Source organism: Oncorhynchus mykiss, chromosome 17 (assembly GCF_013265735.2).
Source record: "Oncorhynchus mykiss isolate Arlee chromosome 17, USDA_OmykA_1.1, whole genome shotgun sequence".
Taxonomy (NCBI): Eukaryota; Metazoa; Chordata; class Actinopteri; order Salmoniformes; family Salmonidae; genus Oncorhynchus; species Oncorhynchus mykiss.
Window position 1 is genome coordinate 70,079,987 of NC_048581.1, and position 16,134 is coordinate 70,096,120.

The following is a 16,134-nucleotide window of genomic DNA, read 5'->3' on the forward strand; positions in this document are numbered from 1 at the left end:
CAGAACTCAACCCAAGGCAGCATGAGTCACATTGGATAGTGGGTCACGTTGACACAACTTCCAGTCACATGAATGATGGGATGATGGTTGTTTCGTAAACATCTCAGTTGATTGAAACCTTGTTCCTCTACAAGCTGTGAATGGGAATCCACACATTCCCACCCAAGAATCAGAGCAAAAGACTGAGGACAGACAGTCCAATGTGTTATTGTGTCCTTTACTTCAAATCTACTGTAGAAAAGCTGTAGATTCAGAAAGTAGCCTCCCAGAATCAAATTCTTCATGATCTACTTGCATTATAATCCAATTAATCTAATTAATAACAGTGTTCTCGCTTTTTTCCTTGTGACCAAATATAAGTAATGTGCACGTGTACATGCTAGACAGGCTCCATTGTATTTATAGCTTCTGGTTAGGTGTTCCTGACGTGATATAAAGACGTGGCATTTACTGGGGCTAATATTTTTCTATCATTGCTCACAGCACCATGCATATCCACCAGCTGCTGGAGATAATGCACAAATATGATAACAGATCAATTCCCCGCCATTAATTCCCAAGGGACGGACGGCCTGAGCTAGGAAGATGCAATGGACTGAGACACCAACACACATAACATAATTGAGGTAGGAGAGGCAGAGTGAAAACAATGCGAAGAGCATTAAAAAGCCTAATAGTTTCAAAATTGGCCATCATAAATGTCATTATTTCTTTCCTAATGAATGACAATTGGTATTCTGCTCTCGCTGTCTGTGAACCAACACTGACATTTGAGCTATAGGGCTAGGAAGCCTACTTGGAAACCTGGGATAGTGGGCTACATATTGAAAATGCAGACTATTGTCAATTTAAGTCACTTCATGTCAAAGTGGGTGAGAAGCATCCAGCTGCAGATGGTGTGACTAGGGCACCTAGTCTGCTAATGTCAAAGCTCACGCGCTCTAACACGCTGGGCCAGAGGTATAATATGTCACTAGCTCTGGTCCAGGGCATACCCACTGAATTAGGCATTTAAAAGGCCCTCTATGCTACTAGCTAGCTAGCTCTGGTCCAGGGCAAAGCTAGTAGCTCTGATCAGCAGTAGCTTTGGTCCAGGGCGTAGCCAAATATTTTTATAACTAAAAACATTTCCAATGGGAATGTTGTGGAAATTCTTCCACAGGGACACTCAAAGTCAATCTTAATAGGAATCATTGTTTATTGTCAGTGCGCTGGAGAGGTTCCAACCAACTCAAGGCACCATAGTACCCATGTCAAATCAAATTGTAATAGTCACATGCACCAAATACAACATGTGTAGACCTTACAGTGAAATTCTTACTTACAAGCCCCTAACCAACAATGCAGTTTGTTGGGGGTACCGGTACAGAGTCAATGTGCGGGGGCACCAGGTTAGTTGAGGTAATATGTACATGTGGGTAGAGTTATTAAAGTGACTATGCAAAGATGATAACAACAGATAGCAGCAGTGTAAAAAAAAAAAAGGGGGGGGGGGGTAATGTCAAGTATGGGTAGCCATTTGATTAGGTGTTCAGGAATCTTATGGCTTGGGTAGAAGCTGTTTAGAAGCCTCTTGGACCTAGACTTGGTGCTCCGGTACCGCTTGCCGTGCGTCTATGACTAGGGTGGCTGGAGTCTGACAATTTTTGGGACCTTCCTCTGACACTGCCTGATATATTGGTCCTGGATTGCAGTAAGCTTGGCCCCAGTGATGTACTGGGCCGTTCGCACTACCCTCTGTAGTGCCTTGCGGTCGGAGGCCGAGCAGTTGCCATACCAGGCAGTGATGCAACCATGCTCTCGATGATGCAGTTTTTTTTCCTCTGGTTGCACATTTAATATGCTGATAGAAATTTGGTAAAACGGATTTGAGTTTCCCTGCATTAAAGTCCCCGACTACTAGGAGTGCCGCCTCTGGTTGAGCGTTTTCTTGTTTGCTTATGGCGGAATACAGCTCATTCAAAGTTTTCTTTGACTGTGGTGGTATGTAAACAGCTACGAAAAATGCAGATGAAAACTCTCTAGATAGATAGTGCGGTCGACAGCTTATCATGAGATGCTCTACCTCAGGCGAGCAATAGCTCGAGACTAACTTAGATATCGTGCACCAGCTGTTATTTACAAAAATACATAGCCCGCCGCCCCTTATCTTACCAGACGCCACTGTTCTATCCTGCCGGTACAGCGTATAACCATGTACAGCATATGTTGATAGTGTCATCATTCAGCCACGACTCCGTGAGGCATAAGATATTCCAGTTGTGAATGCCCCGTTGGTAGATTAAAATAGATTACCTATGTGCAAGATTATTCTCCAAAGATTGCACGTTTGCTAGCAGAATGGAAGGAAGTGGGTGTTTACTTGATCGCCTACGAATTCTCAGAAGGCAGCAGGCCCTTTGGCCCCTTTTTCTCCGCCTCCTCTTCACACAAATCATGGGGATCTGGGCCTGTTCCCGAGAAAGCAGTATATCGTTCGTGTCGGGCTCGTCAGACTCCATAAAGGAAAAAAAGGATTCTGCCAGTCCGTGGAGAGTAATCGCAGTGCTGATGTTCAGAAATTATTTTCGGTCATATCGATCAGGAGCTCTGCTTGGGCTGTCCCAGCAGTTGTCTTACACAGTTAAAGTCGAAAGTTAACATAAACAAGTTTTAATGACTACAACCTAAGTGTTTCAACCACTCCACAAATTTCTTGTTAACAAACTATAGTTTTGGCAAGTCGGATAGGACATCTACTTTGTGCATGACGCAAGTCATTTTTCCAACAACAGTTTACAGATTATTTCACTGTATCACAATTCCAGTGGGTCAGAAGGATACACACACACTAAGTTGACTGTGCTTTAAACAGCTTGGAAAATTCCAGAAAATGATGTCATGGCTTTAGAAGCTTCTGATAGGCTAATAGACATCCTTTGAGTCAATTGGAGGTGTACCTGTGGATGTATTTCAAGGCCTACCTTCAAACTCAGTGCTTCTTTCCTTGACATCATGGGAAAATCAAAAGAAATCAGCCAAGACCTCAGAAAAAAAATTGTAGACCTACACAAGTCTGGTTCATCCTTGGGAGCAATTTCCAAATGCCTGAAGGTACCACGTTCATCTGTACAAACAATAACACGCAAGTATAAACACCATGGGACCACACAGCCATCATACCGCTCAGGAAGGAGACGCATTCTGTCTCCTAGAGATGAACGTACTTTGTTGCGAGGACCTTGTGAAGATGCTGGAAGAAACAGGTACAAAAGTATCTAAATCCACAGTAAAACAAGTCCTATATCGACATAACCTGAAAGACCGCTCAGCAAGGAAGAAGCCACTGCTCCAAAACCGCCATAAAAAAACAGGCTATGGTTTGAAACTGCACATGGTGTCACACCCTGGTCAAAGTATTTTGTGTTTATCTTTATTTATTTGGTCAGGCCAGGGTGTGGCATGGGTTTTTGTATGTGGTGTGTATGTATGGGGATTGTAGCTAGTGGGGTGTTCTAGCTAAGTCTATGGCTGTCTGAAGTGGTTCTCAATCAGAGGCAGGTGTTTATCGTTGTCTCTGATTGGGAACCATATTTAGGCAGCCATATTCTTTGAGTTTGTCGTGGGTGATTGTCCTTATTGTCCTTAGTGTCCTGATGTCATTGTTAGGTTACACAAGTATAGGCTGTTTCGGTTTTCGTTAAGTTTATTGTTTTGATAGTGTTTGTGTTTAGTGTGTTACTTCATTAAACATGGATTGCAATAGACACGCCGCATTTTGGTCCGACTCTCCTTCTCATCAAGAAAACCGTTACACATGGGGACAAAGATCGTACTTTTTGGAGAAATGTCCTCTGGTCTGATGAAACAAAAATAGAACTGTTTGGCCATAATGACCATCGTTATGTTTGAGGAAAAAGAGTGAGTGTTGCAAGCCGAAGAACACCATCCCAACCGTGAAGCACGGGGGTGGCAGCATCATGTTGTGGGGGTGCTTTGCTGCAGGAGGGACTGATGCACTTCACAAAATAGATGGCATCATGAGGCAGGACAATTATGTGGATACATTGAAGCAACATCTTAAGACATCAGGTAGGAAGTTAAAGCTTGGTCACAAATGGGTCTTCAAAATGGACAATGACCCCAAGCATACTTCCAAAGTTGTGGCAAAATTGCTTAAGGACAACAAAGTCAAGGTATTGGAGTGGCCGTCACAAAGCCCTGACCTCAATCCCATAGAACATTTGTGGGCAGAACTAAAAAAAAGCGTATGTGACCAAGGAGGCCTACAAACCTGACTCAGTTACACCAGCTCTGTCAGGAGCAATGGGCCAAAATTCACCCAACTTATTGTGGGAAGCTTGTGGTAGGCTACCCAAAACGGTTGACCCAAGTTAAACCATTTAAATGCAATGCTACCAAATACTAATTGAGTGTATGTAAACTTCTGACCCACTGGAACTGTGAGGAAAGAACTAAAAGTTTAAATAAATCATTCTCTCTACTATTATTCTATTATACTATTGTTTCACATTCTTAAAATAAAGTGGTGACCTTAACAGACCTAACACAGGAATTGTTATAGGATTAAATGTCAGGAATTGTGAAAAACTGAGTTTAAATGTATTTGGCTAAGGTATATGTAAACTTCCGACTAGCTGTAGCTGTTGTCCGCACTAGCGCTGGTCCAGGTCGTAGCCAGCTATGCTACCAGTCAAAGGTTTGGACACACCTACTTACTCATTCAATGGTTTTTCTTTATTTGACCAAGAAGGAGAGTGGTGGAATGCTGCATCAGTTTCAAAATTGACCATCATAAATGTCATTTTTTTCCTAATGAATGACAATTGGTATTCTGCTTGTGGCCTCCACAAGCACCCAACCTCAACCCAAAATGGTTTGGGATGAGTTGGACCGCAGAGTGAAGGAAAAGCAGCCAACAAGTGCTCAGCATATGTGGGAATTCCTTCAAGACTGTTGGAAAAGCATTTCAGGTGAAGCTGGTTGAGAGAATGCAAAGAGAGTGCAAAGCTATCCTCAAGGCAAAGGGTGGCTACTTTGAAGAATATCAAATATATTTTGATTTGATTAACATTTGTCTGGTTACTACATGATTCCATATGTGTTATTTCATAGTTTTGATGTCTTCACTATTGTTCTACAATGTAGAAAATAGTACAATTAAAGAAAAACCCTTAAATGAGTAGGTGTTTCCAAACTTTTGACTGGTACTGTAGCTCTGGTCCACACTGTCTGGTCCATGGCATAGCTAAAAACTCTGGTGCAGGGCATAGCTAGCAGCTAGTAATCTCTGGTTCACACTAGCGCTGGTCTAGCTCTGGTCCGACCTAGCTCTGGTCCAGGAAGTATCAAGTAGCTAGCTAGCTTTTTATGTAATTTCACCACCCGTGTTGTTGGTGGCGGTAATGCACCATCCTGTCTGGCACCCTTCGGCATCCTGTCTCAGCTCATCCTGTCACAGCGTCTGTGCCCTAAGAAGGTATCTGCTGGATGCAGGTAGGCTTACCATGTCTCACTGCCAAGGGAGGCGATAGACAGAGTGGAAGATGCAACCATCTTCGTGATTGCCTGAGTAGCCACGGAGGTAAGAAGGTGATTTCCTGAATAAAGGTGCAGTGTAATCACTGACGACTGCAATCATGTGCTCAAGACCAAAGGAGACAAATTTGACAAGAAAATACACTTCGGCTCAATGTCAATTTGCACTTAAATTATAATTCTTTGGGCACAAATTTCACATCCCATATCATGCACGTCTGTTCCCTTCCTTCTCATCCGAAAGACCATCACCAACTAACTTACATACCCTCTGTCTGGTGGCATCAGCAGGTATAGGCCTAAGCCTAGTAGTCTGTTATTATCCCCACTTTTTTCTTACATTTCCATGTTGGCAGGCCTGGAGAACAAAGTCATACAGGTGTGAGAAGAGACTAACAGGTAGGAAACACGTTTCTTGAATCCTTGAATAATCACTCAAAGGCAGGAAAAATATCGACATCAACATTACTGTAATGAGCTACTGGAGGTATGGCTGAGGCAAAGATATATTGCCTAATCGCTGTAATTCACAGAAATGTATAAACAAACAATCAAACTAAATGTGGTTACATGAAATGATAGGAGAATGTGCCCTAGTGGGCTAAACCGGCAAGGCGGCTTGTTAGACAAAAGGGGAAGTGGGGGTCGACTAAGAAGTCACTACAGAGTGATAATTATAACAATTGAAATGCTAATCCTTTACACATGAACGCTCACTCATTCGGGAACAATTGCAATCAATATATATATATATATATATATATTTACGCTCAGTGTGTCGTCTTGATCGCTGGTGAAAAGCTTGTGTCTTTCGTAGAATTGTCCATCTCTCTCCCTCTCTGTCTTGGTTAGAGGGGATAGTTCAAAGTGACATTCGTTATAGATGGATGTTTCGGCGGTTGTCGTTCTTCGCGTTCAATGATACCGAATTCCTAGCTGCAGACTAGTAATTAGTATCAAAGACTTGTTCTTATTCTGTCGGCATCGATAGTCTAAGAGTTTAACCACGTGGTATGGTTAAAAGATTCAGCAATGGTCTACAACTTTTGTCCTCCTAATGGAGAAAAGCAAGGTCTGCAACCTTTAGCCATCTCGTAATTGAGGTAAGCTTGGTCTCCTGATAATTTCTCAAAGTTGGGTTTTATTCGGAATGGCAGAAGGGGGCTGTCCCAGGATGTCTGACCCTAACTGGGCTCAGGGGCGGTCCTCTGATTTAGTTCAAATCAAAAGGGAATTGTATTTTTCTTCATTAAACAGTCCAAAATCATATTACACAATTATACAACAGTATCATACTCACTCATTCATCTTATACAACAATTAGATGTAAACCTCATATCTGAGGCTATTATATAAACAGCGTTATGGTAATGTGGCCACACTGTCTCCCATGAGCTTTCCCATGTTGTGACAAACGGACCAGTTCGTAGCTGGATTCTTCACCGATCTTTTATACTTTCTCCGGAACATGAAATTTGTTTGTACCTCAATTTCTGTGAGGTGGAAGGATTTCCTTTGTCCTCTATGAAAGTTTACTCTCTCTCTACTATGTAGCCATGTGGCAGGGTCTTCTCGGGAATTTATGGCCACTGACCACAGCAGCCTAGTTGAAGGAGGCAGGGAGAGGGGGATGGGGTTGCTATACCCAAAGAGGCCAACGTCATGACATCCCTGTCTGCCTGGAGTTTTCCCAGCAAATCAATACAATCAACTAGACACCGCTACAAAACACTCAACATGTTTTCAGTGTAGGGCGTAAAGTACACATTTGAATATTGAATGTCCGGCTGTCTTTAGCAATGTGAGAGAGTTTGCATTAGGGAAAATGGCCCGCTACAATCAGAGTGCACACATGATGGCCTCATCCTAACACGTAGCTACAGAATTGTAATGTGATATGTGAAGGCCTCCCTACTTGTTACAGTTTAGCTATTGTAAAGCACCGACAGACATTTTTCAACAACATTTACATGGCGATACTTCATTAATTCTCAATTTGGAAGTTACCTTTGTCTTCACAACTCCCATCATTAGTTGCAGGTGGGACGTTGGAATTTAGAAAATGCTCCATTATGAAATGTATACATTTTCTTGCTCCATGAAGTGTATTCAAAACTGTGTCCAATTCTGATCTTCTCTCATTGATCAAGACAGGTTAGTGTTATTCAAAGTGACGCTTGATTTCTGAGTCATGATGTGCAGCACTTTGGGATGGACACTCACCTGTCTTGATCAATGAGAGAAGATCTGAAATAGACAATATGGCGGCATACATATTATATTGTTGGATTATCTCATGAAGCAAAAAATGTATTTAATTTCATAACGTCCAACGTTCCTCCTGCAACTAGCGATGGGAGTTGAGAAGATACCAGTGACTTCCAAGTTGAGAATTAAGGAAGTATCGCCATGTAAAGGTTAGTTGAAAAACATGCTGCCAATGCATTACATTAGCTAAGATGTAATAGTATGAAAGCATTCACATATCATGTTACAATTCTGTACATCACACAAATAGGCCTACACAATAGTTGCCTACATTATTCGAAAAGGGGGATCCAAAAGGTTTTTTGCTGTCCGCATAGGAACACTCTTTTTGGTTCCAGGTAGAACCCTCTGTGGAAAGGTTTCTACATGGAACCCCAAAAGGTTCTTCAAAGAGTTATCCTATGCGGACAGCCAAAAAACATTTTGGATCCCTTTTTTCTAATAATGTAGGCAACTGTTGTGTAGACACTTTTTTTTCTAAGGAGCCGTAGGATATATGGCAGGGGTATACACAACCCTGTTCTTGGAGTGCCACAGGTACTCCTACAATCCTGCAGTAGCCACACAGAATGTAATGTTTCTGCATTTCTGTGACTGCTTTAATTTGAAAATTATTCAAAACATGTATCTACTGGAATATACAGTAATGCATAGCCTAGAGCAGGGGTATTCAAATCTTACCCAACAAGGACCAGACTACTGCTGGTTTTCTGTTCTACCTGATAATTAATTGCACCCGCCTGGTGCCCCAGCTTTAAATCAGTCCCTAATTAGAGGTGAAAAATGATTTGGTAACCATGGTACAGAATTTCATTTTAGGGGCCTACAGTGCCTAAACGTTTGAAACTATGTAGGCTACAGGTCTACAGCACAGAGTGTAAGTGAGAGACAAAATAAAAACAATGCAGGCAGACATTAACACTTGTAAGCACATCTGTGTAAATGTCTTATAGTGTTTATGTGAATAGTAATGAGACACATAAGAGATCCCTAGGGGTAGTGTGTAGTAGCACAGAAGAGACGCCAATTCCCATCACTGGTGGCTTTGGGTGGCTAAGCTCTTTGTCAAAGGATTGAAGCAGCACATTCCAGAGAGGATAAAGGAGATTGAAAGGTGAAATTAGAAGGTGAAATTGAACACATATCTCATTTTTGGAAGGGTGATCCTTTTACTTAGTGGTAAGGCAAAGAATATATCTAAAAGTAGCTGACACACATCTCCAGAATTCAGTTCAGTTGTAGGCCTACCTGGTTTAAAGGATTGACCAACAATCATTCATATCCCCAGGCAAGACGACTAACAAAAAAACAAGGAGCCCCATCATTGCTCAGACAGATCATTGCTCAACTCTCCTTTTGCTCATCCTACTATCTATCTCTTTTCCCACCCACTTCCCTCACTTATTTTTCCCCAACCCCCTTCCCCCACCTCTAAATGTTTTCTTTTCCCCCGCTTCCCCAAATCAGATATGACCAATTATCTTCCAGTATCAGATTGCTGTTGTGCCCAATCAGATCAAGTAACATTTTTGCTAGCATTGAATGGGATTAAGAGTGAAAGAGACTGAAGAGATGCCAACTGGTTAATGTGATTGGGAATGAAGGCCTTTGTCTCCAATCGGATTAACAGCAGAAATACAGAGTGGGGATAAATGTCATCCCCTGGGCACCATGCATTGGACCTCCGCTCCTTTGTTGCTCTGCCACTGACATTGACGTACACTAAGCCCCATGTTGAGACATGACCAGAAAAAACACTAACAGGATAGGCAGGGTTGAAGGGCATCACAATAAGCATTTGGGATGATACATTTAAAGGCTTCTACCATGCAACAGGACATATATTGACTTACAATAATCAAAAGGTCATGAATGACTTGATTTATGCTCATTACATTTTTGCTGTCATTAACCAGGTTTCCATCCAACGTTTTTAAGAGACTAATGTACACATTGCATAACAAAAATGTCACGACAGGCCCGATGGAAACAGCAAATTTGTCAGCAAACTTTCCAAATGTCTACAAAACAAATACGCTAGATGAGGTGGGATCTTTGTGTCTATAAATATTAATTATGCAAGAAATGGCGATGGAAATTCCTTTATGCACAAATATTGATATAATAATCATCATATCGAAGTAAACTTGGAGTCACGTGATGATATGTTATGTGGTCCTTCCACTACGACTCATTGGGAAATAATGCAGTTTATTGGGCTACAGATAAGGTATGATGAACTTTTCAAGGTGGTGAAAGTGCACGCGGTGATTGATGCTCCTCGCCAATAAATATCAAGATTCTTATTATGGAGACATGATGATCGATGCTTGGCTGCCTTTTGACAAATAATCTTGCTCTTTTGTCCATAATAATCTCATCACGTAGGCTATTTTACGCACACTGTATGTCAAGCTGTTGGCTAGAGCACACATGACAAGACCAGAGGGGGCACATTAGCAATATAACTCAACGTTGTTTTGTTGACAAAACCATCAGTAGAGTTGGAAATGCCATGGAAACCCATTTAACTTTTTTTTTTATTCGGTACATGGGAATTTAACCGCAAAAGGTATTTTATGGGTCTCCCGAGTGGCACAGCGGTCTAAGGCACTGAATCGCAGTGCTAGAGTCGTCACTATAGATCCAGGTTCGATCCCGGGCTGTGTCACGAACGGGAGACCCATGAGGTGATGCACAATTGGCCCAGTGTAGTCGGGTCATGTTGGCGGGGTCATGTTTCGGAGGACGCATGGCTCTCGACCTTCCCCTCTCCCGAGTCCGTACGGGAGTTGCAGCGATGGGACAAGACTGTAACTACCAATTGGATATCACAAAATTGGGGTAAAAAAAAGGGGTAAAAAGTATATATATATGTTTAATATACACTGTCATCACGCACAGCCTTTTATTCACAACAGGTCAATTTGATGGAAACCCATCTCTGGCAAAATGCAGATTTTGTCACTAATTGGATGGAAACCTAGCTACAGTAGTGAGTACATCCCCTATAGCATGTCACCATCTTAATTCATGTATTTATAGGCACAACCAAATGTATTGCCATTTTACATAACAGCTGTCCTTTCCCTCTGCACTACAAACTGTCCAAGAGTTTAGTCAGATACTGTGTGCTTGTCTTGTTTAATCATATTTACCTGTCTATAAGTGTACCTGGACTCCAGAGCAGATCACAACTTTTAGACTTGATGCAGTGTGAACTCCTCTCGGATCTTCTACAGTACCGCACTTTTCTTTACCTGCAGGGGCAGAGACCAGTACGGACATCAGGCTCCATGTAAATGGAAGAGAAATGCAAAGAGATTTGATATTCTGCTGAGGGTCTGGGCACCTTCCACCGCACTACGGTGGTGACCTTCATGACCTCTCCTTGAAAATCATTCGTCAGGTCTTCTCTCTGCAGCCCTCACACACACAGCCTGACCTCAGAGTGAACACATGCACACACACACAGAATTACAACTGAGGAGCCATTGGTTCTGTCAGCATCACCACTCTCTCTATTCCTCCTGCTCTTCTTTTCGGAAAGTATCAAGGACTCAAGGAACAGTCAGAGATGACTGGATGAACTCGGTGTGTTTTTGTAGGTCACTTGACTTTCAATGTGGGAGAACACTGACCTGAATACAGCACAGGGTTGCTTTATAAGACAATGTGAACATGTAATTTTGTTATGACTTTAGGAAGTGAGAGTCGTGCTTGTATTCATATCCCACTTCCAGAACTATATTGTGTAACACTGCTATATAACACTAAATGAATGTCAATGAGGACAGGAATACATCCTGGAGCATGGCTGTTCTAGACAGTACTTTTCCTAAATGCTATTTTAAGTCATTTTCAAATCCTAATTAGAACTTGCTAAATAGATATTGACCTGTGCATTCTCAACATGATACAAGAGCCTGTGTGTGTGTGTTAGATGGGCACAATTAATGATGCACACAACACACTGAACAACATGATACACGGTGGACATGCTGGGGAAATACAGGCTAGAGAAATGAACACAGGTCTATCTATGGCTGTTTAATTCAACATTAAGCAAAGAGAATCCAATCAACTAAGTATTGCTGTGGTATGAATAAACAGTGTATCATTGATGCCAGTTCTCTTGCATCCCTGTCCACAAATCTCCAAATGAAGTTTGGAACCAGGGAAAGCTGCGGACAAGTATCACTGATATATTCATCCACACTGGTTTTATTGGATGTTAAAGTGCTATTGTGAAGACAAACTAGAGGGATGTATGGAGAGCTAGGAACATCAAAAGGATGCGTAAAGAAAAGCTCAACTCAAAAACTATATATTTTTTCATTAGTCCACTGTTGACACAGTCCCAAAACGTTTTACATGTCAGCAGTCAAGTTCTCAGGATATTGGACTTTCAAGAAGCAAAGTGTCACCAACATTTTGCATCATAATGACTTTTCCTTTAAGGAGAAAGTATTGAAGATATACAGTAGAAGGCTGCATGCAGTAGCATGTATAATTCTTGAGCTGTCTTGTGATTAAGGTGGGCGAAGTGTGTGTATGATTCATCGAGAATAATTTAAACCGAGCACATCCAAATCTGGGAGAGCACCTGGCACATACTGCCATGGACCCTTTTTTTGCATCGGTTTCGGGTTAGGGTTCAAATAACTTGCAGCTCCAAGTAGGTGTACTGTTAAGTTCAGCAAAGGTTCATAGGAGTAGGTGTACTGCTTAGTTCAGCAGGGGTTCATAGGAGTAGGTGTCCCGTGAGTGTTAGACAAGAAGATTTCTCTGTTTACTTAATTATTTATTTTTGCAGAGGAGACAGATGGTACACATTGCAAGGAGGAGCCATGTGACATCCCTAAACAGCACCACTGAGAACCAGATCATTAAAATGTATTTAATCAAATTCGGCATATTAAAAAACCATCTGGTCACTTCTGGACTCCCACTGTTCCCACAACCTCCACCTCTGGATGGTCTGAGAAGACTAACAGAGGGTCAGAGGGTGTGAAGTGTCTGAAATGTCTAGTAACATAAGTCCATACATTCAGACGTCCACACATTCAGATGTAGTCAATGTAGTTGAAACTTAGTTAAGGTTAATGCATAGTTCAAGCAATTGCATACAGTGCATTCGGAAAGAACTAATTTTGTTACATTACAGCCTTATTCTAAAATGGATTCAATTAGAACACAGCCAATACAACGCAGGAGTAGCTTCTGGACAAGTCTCTGAATGTCCTTGAGTGGCCCAGTCAGAGCCTGGACATGAACCCTGTCTAACATTTCTGGAGAGACCTGAAAATAACTGTGCAGCAACTCTCCTCATCCAACCTGACAGAGCTTGAGAGGATCTACAGAGAAGAATGAGAGAACCTCCCAAAATACAGGTGTGCCAAGCTTGTAGCGTCATACCCAAGAAGACTCAAGGCTGTCATCGCTGTCAAAGATATTTCTACAAAGTCCTGAGTAAAAGATCTGAATACTTATGTAAATGTGATATTTCAGTTTTTATTTGTTAATAAATTAGCAAAAAAATCTAAAAACCTATTTTAGCTTTGTCATTATGGGGAATTGTGTGCAGATTGATGAGGGGGAAAACTATTCATCTATTTAATCCACTTTAGAATAAGACTGCAATGTAACAAAATGTGAAACAATTCAAGGGGTCTGATTACTTTCCGAATGCACAGTAGATTTGTAGTGTACCATGTAAATAGGTATAAATTGGCTACAAAGAGTTTACATTAAATCTGTTATAGCACTGTTATAGATGCTGTTATATATTATCTTATAGCTGTTCTTGAGTTGTATGAGACCATTTGTAAACAAACTCATAAGCCCAGTGTTTCTGACTAATTTCATCAAACAGTAATTCTAGAGTGAGAGCAGGATTCAACATACTTAATCAAGCTTTATTGCAAATCTAATGTTTGCACTAAATATACATTTGTAAAGACAAACTGAAAACAGGTTTCAGTTGTAATAACTAGGCCTACTTGTACTGTGTTAGAACTGTACATGTATAGGCTATATCCAAGCTGTATCACAACCGCCCGTGATTGGGAGTCCCATAGGGCGGCGCACAACTGGCCCAGCGTCGTCCGGGTTTGGCCGGTGTAGGCCGTCATTTAAATAAGAATTTGGTCTTAAGTGACTTTCATAGTTAAATAAAGGTTCAATTAAAAAATTACTTTGTAAGGACAGTATGTTATATAGGCCATGCCTTTGTGACTACATTCATTGGGTTTCTTTTATAAAGACTAAGCTTTATTTACGAATGACACCGCCTCACAACACAACGTCTACATCAGTCTGTCACACCCAGTAAAATACAATACAATCATTACTGTCCAAGCGTGTAGACTTCAGCATTCTCTCTGACTCTTCCCATACACTGAATGGTGGGACTGTGCCGCTGTTACACTGTCATTTGTTTTCACAATCGTTAAAAAAAGTGTACATCCCCAGGGTTTGACGCTGAACGAGAGTGAGAAGCCAACTGGGCCTTTTTGAGGAGTTTAGACTGAAAGTGAAGAAGAGGAGAGGGATTTTGTGTTTTTCTGGTTATTCATCATGGGAAAGGTATAGGCTAATATGGCCAGAACAGACCTTCAATCATCCATATTGGAACACATTATATAACCATACATGCTGATAGACTAAAAGCACACATAGTTCTGGTGGATCTTTATGATTAAAAGGCCCGTATTGCAGCTGTCAGTCACCAGCATACTTGAAGGGGACACTGGCCTCAGTGTAGAAATTAAACAAAAAAGTCAGCAATGACAATAGTAACAGCATCAGAGACTATTATTAGGTTTAAAATAAAAACAAATCCATGAAGTTGAGTTAAATACAAAAAATGGCAATGTCAAATAGACCTACAATTGTCTATTAATTTCCGTTGTATAATCTCCGTCTGCAATTTCAAGGTTGGATCTTTACATAACACTACATGCCCATGAAACGTAACTCTCTGAAAAACAGTTTGGCACATTATTTCGCGCTAAAAATGTGTCTATAGTGAACAGTTCTGTAATGAAACAATGTTTTAAAGAGACCACCGCGTAGCGTGGACAAGGCAAAGCTCCATCATATTCGTCTTAACTAGTTAGAAACGCATCCGTGTATTGAACGCACGTAGTTTGCTTTCGCTCACAGCGAAATATTACGTAGGCCTATTATCCGCAATTAGGTTGTCAGATATTTGAACTGACCGGTGACTGTAGCCTAATGCACATTCATTGACATGTTTCCTATCAAATAAACATTATAAACGTCGGGACAAGTAAAATATTTTAGCTAATCATCTTTATTCGCTTACAATTCTTAAATCAATACATTCAATCAATACAGCTAAAACGTATAACAATATAGCTGCATTATTTCCTCCTCGTTGCATGAAATGAAAATGACAGGAGCACTCACCTTCCGTGTCTGAGACAGTCTTGATAACCCGAATGATCTATGGGTAGTGCAGTTCTGGTGATGCACAATGGTTCTGGAAGTGCCTCTCTAGCATGTTAATGTGACTACAAGTTCCACAATGAGTGTAGCCACATGCGCTTATATGTACCTTCTGAATCTCTAAAACGTCATACATTGGGCGCGTTTGAGCGGATCCCTTTTGTCAAGTCGGTGACCAACCTTTCAAAATGGGTTGCATTATGGATAAAAATGTCCGACTTGCGCTTACTTGTCGACTACATGAACTTTACAAAATTAATGTGATCAAAGTGCATGAAGTTTTGACTGCATGTTCTGCAGTTGCTCTTCACCAACTTCATCCTACAGCCATCGCCTGCAATGTGTGAAGCTCTATTGTCAACCAATCACAAGAATGAGTAGCTGCAGCCCAATATGGCGACCGGACTATTGGGGAGTGGGTGTGTCGAAAGGAGTGGGTGTATGGAAAGCGATTCAGATAATTGGGCAGATTTGTTGGCACTCAAGACCGTTTTGCTTGGCTGATTGGGCTGCACTACGAGTCGATAGTCAGCCGGCGACCAGTGCTGAGTGTTGTGCCTGCCGACTTGATGTGCTTCCTAATGGGTATCATGGTTGTGTCGCCGGCGGTAGATATTGTGGCGATTTTTTTCTCTCACATGATTTTATTTCAAGTAGGATAGCAGCCTACACAAGAAATAACTAATATTTATAACCGTCTAGGTGTCACATTGATACATATATCCTGGACTAACTGGTGGCCCAGCGCATTGACTCTGTACCGGTCCGCCCGCTACATAGCCTCCCTACTGTTATTTTACTGCTGCTCTTTAATTACTTGTTTAAAAAAAGATATATATATATTATCTATTTTTT

General features: G+C 41.4%; 1 protein-coding gene across 2 annotated transcripts in view; it reads right to left on the reverse strand.

Annotated features, from left to right (window-relative positions):
* Nucleotides 1-15,659, reverse strand: part of fhit (fragile histidine triad diadenosine triphosphatase) — a 301,102-nt gene extending 285,443 nt beyond the window's left edge. The window contains exons 1-2 of one of the 2 annotated variants that reach the window (XM_021569595.2): nt 15,241-15,659; nt 10,965-11,066 (exon numbers count right to left, since the gene is read on the reverse strand). The gene's annotated coding sequence lies outside the window, so the exon portion shown is untranslated. The remainder of the gene's footprint in view (nt 1-10,964; nt 11,067-15,240) is intronic. The other variant, XM_021569594.2, reaches the window with a different exon arrangement.
* Nucleotides 15,660-16,134: the final 475 nt, after the last annotated feature.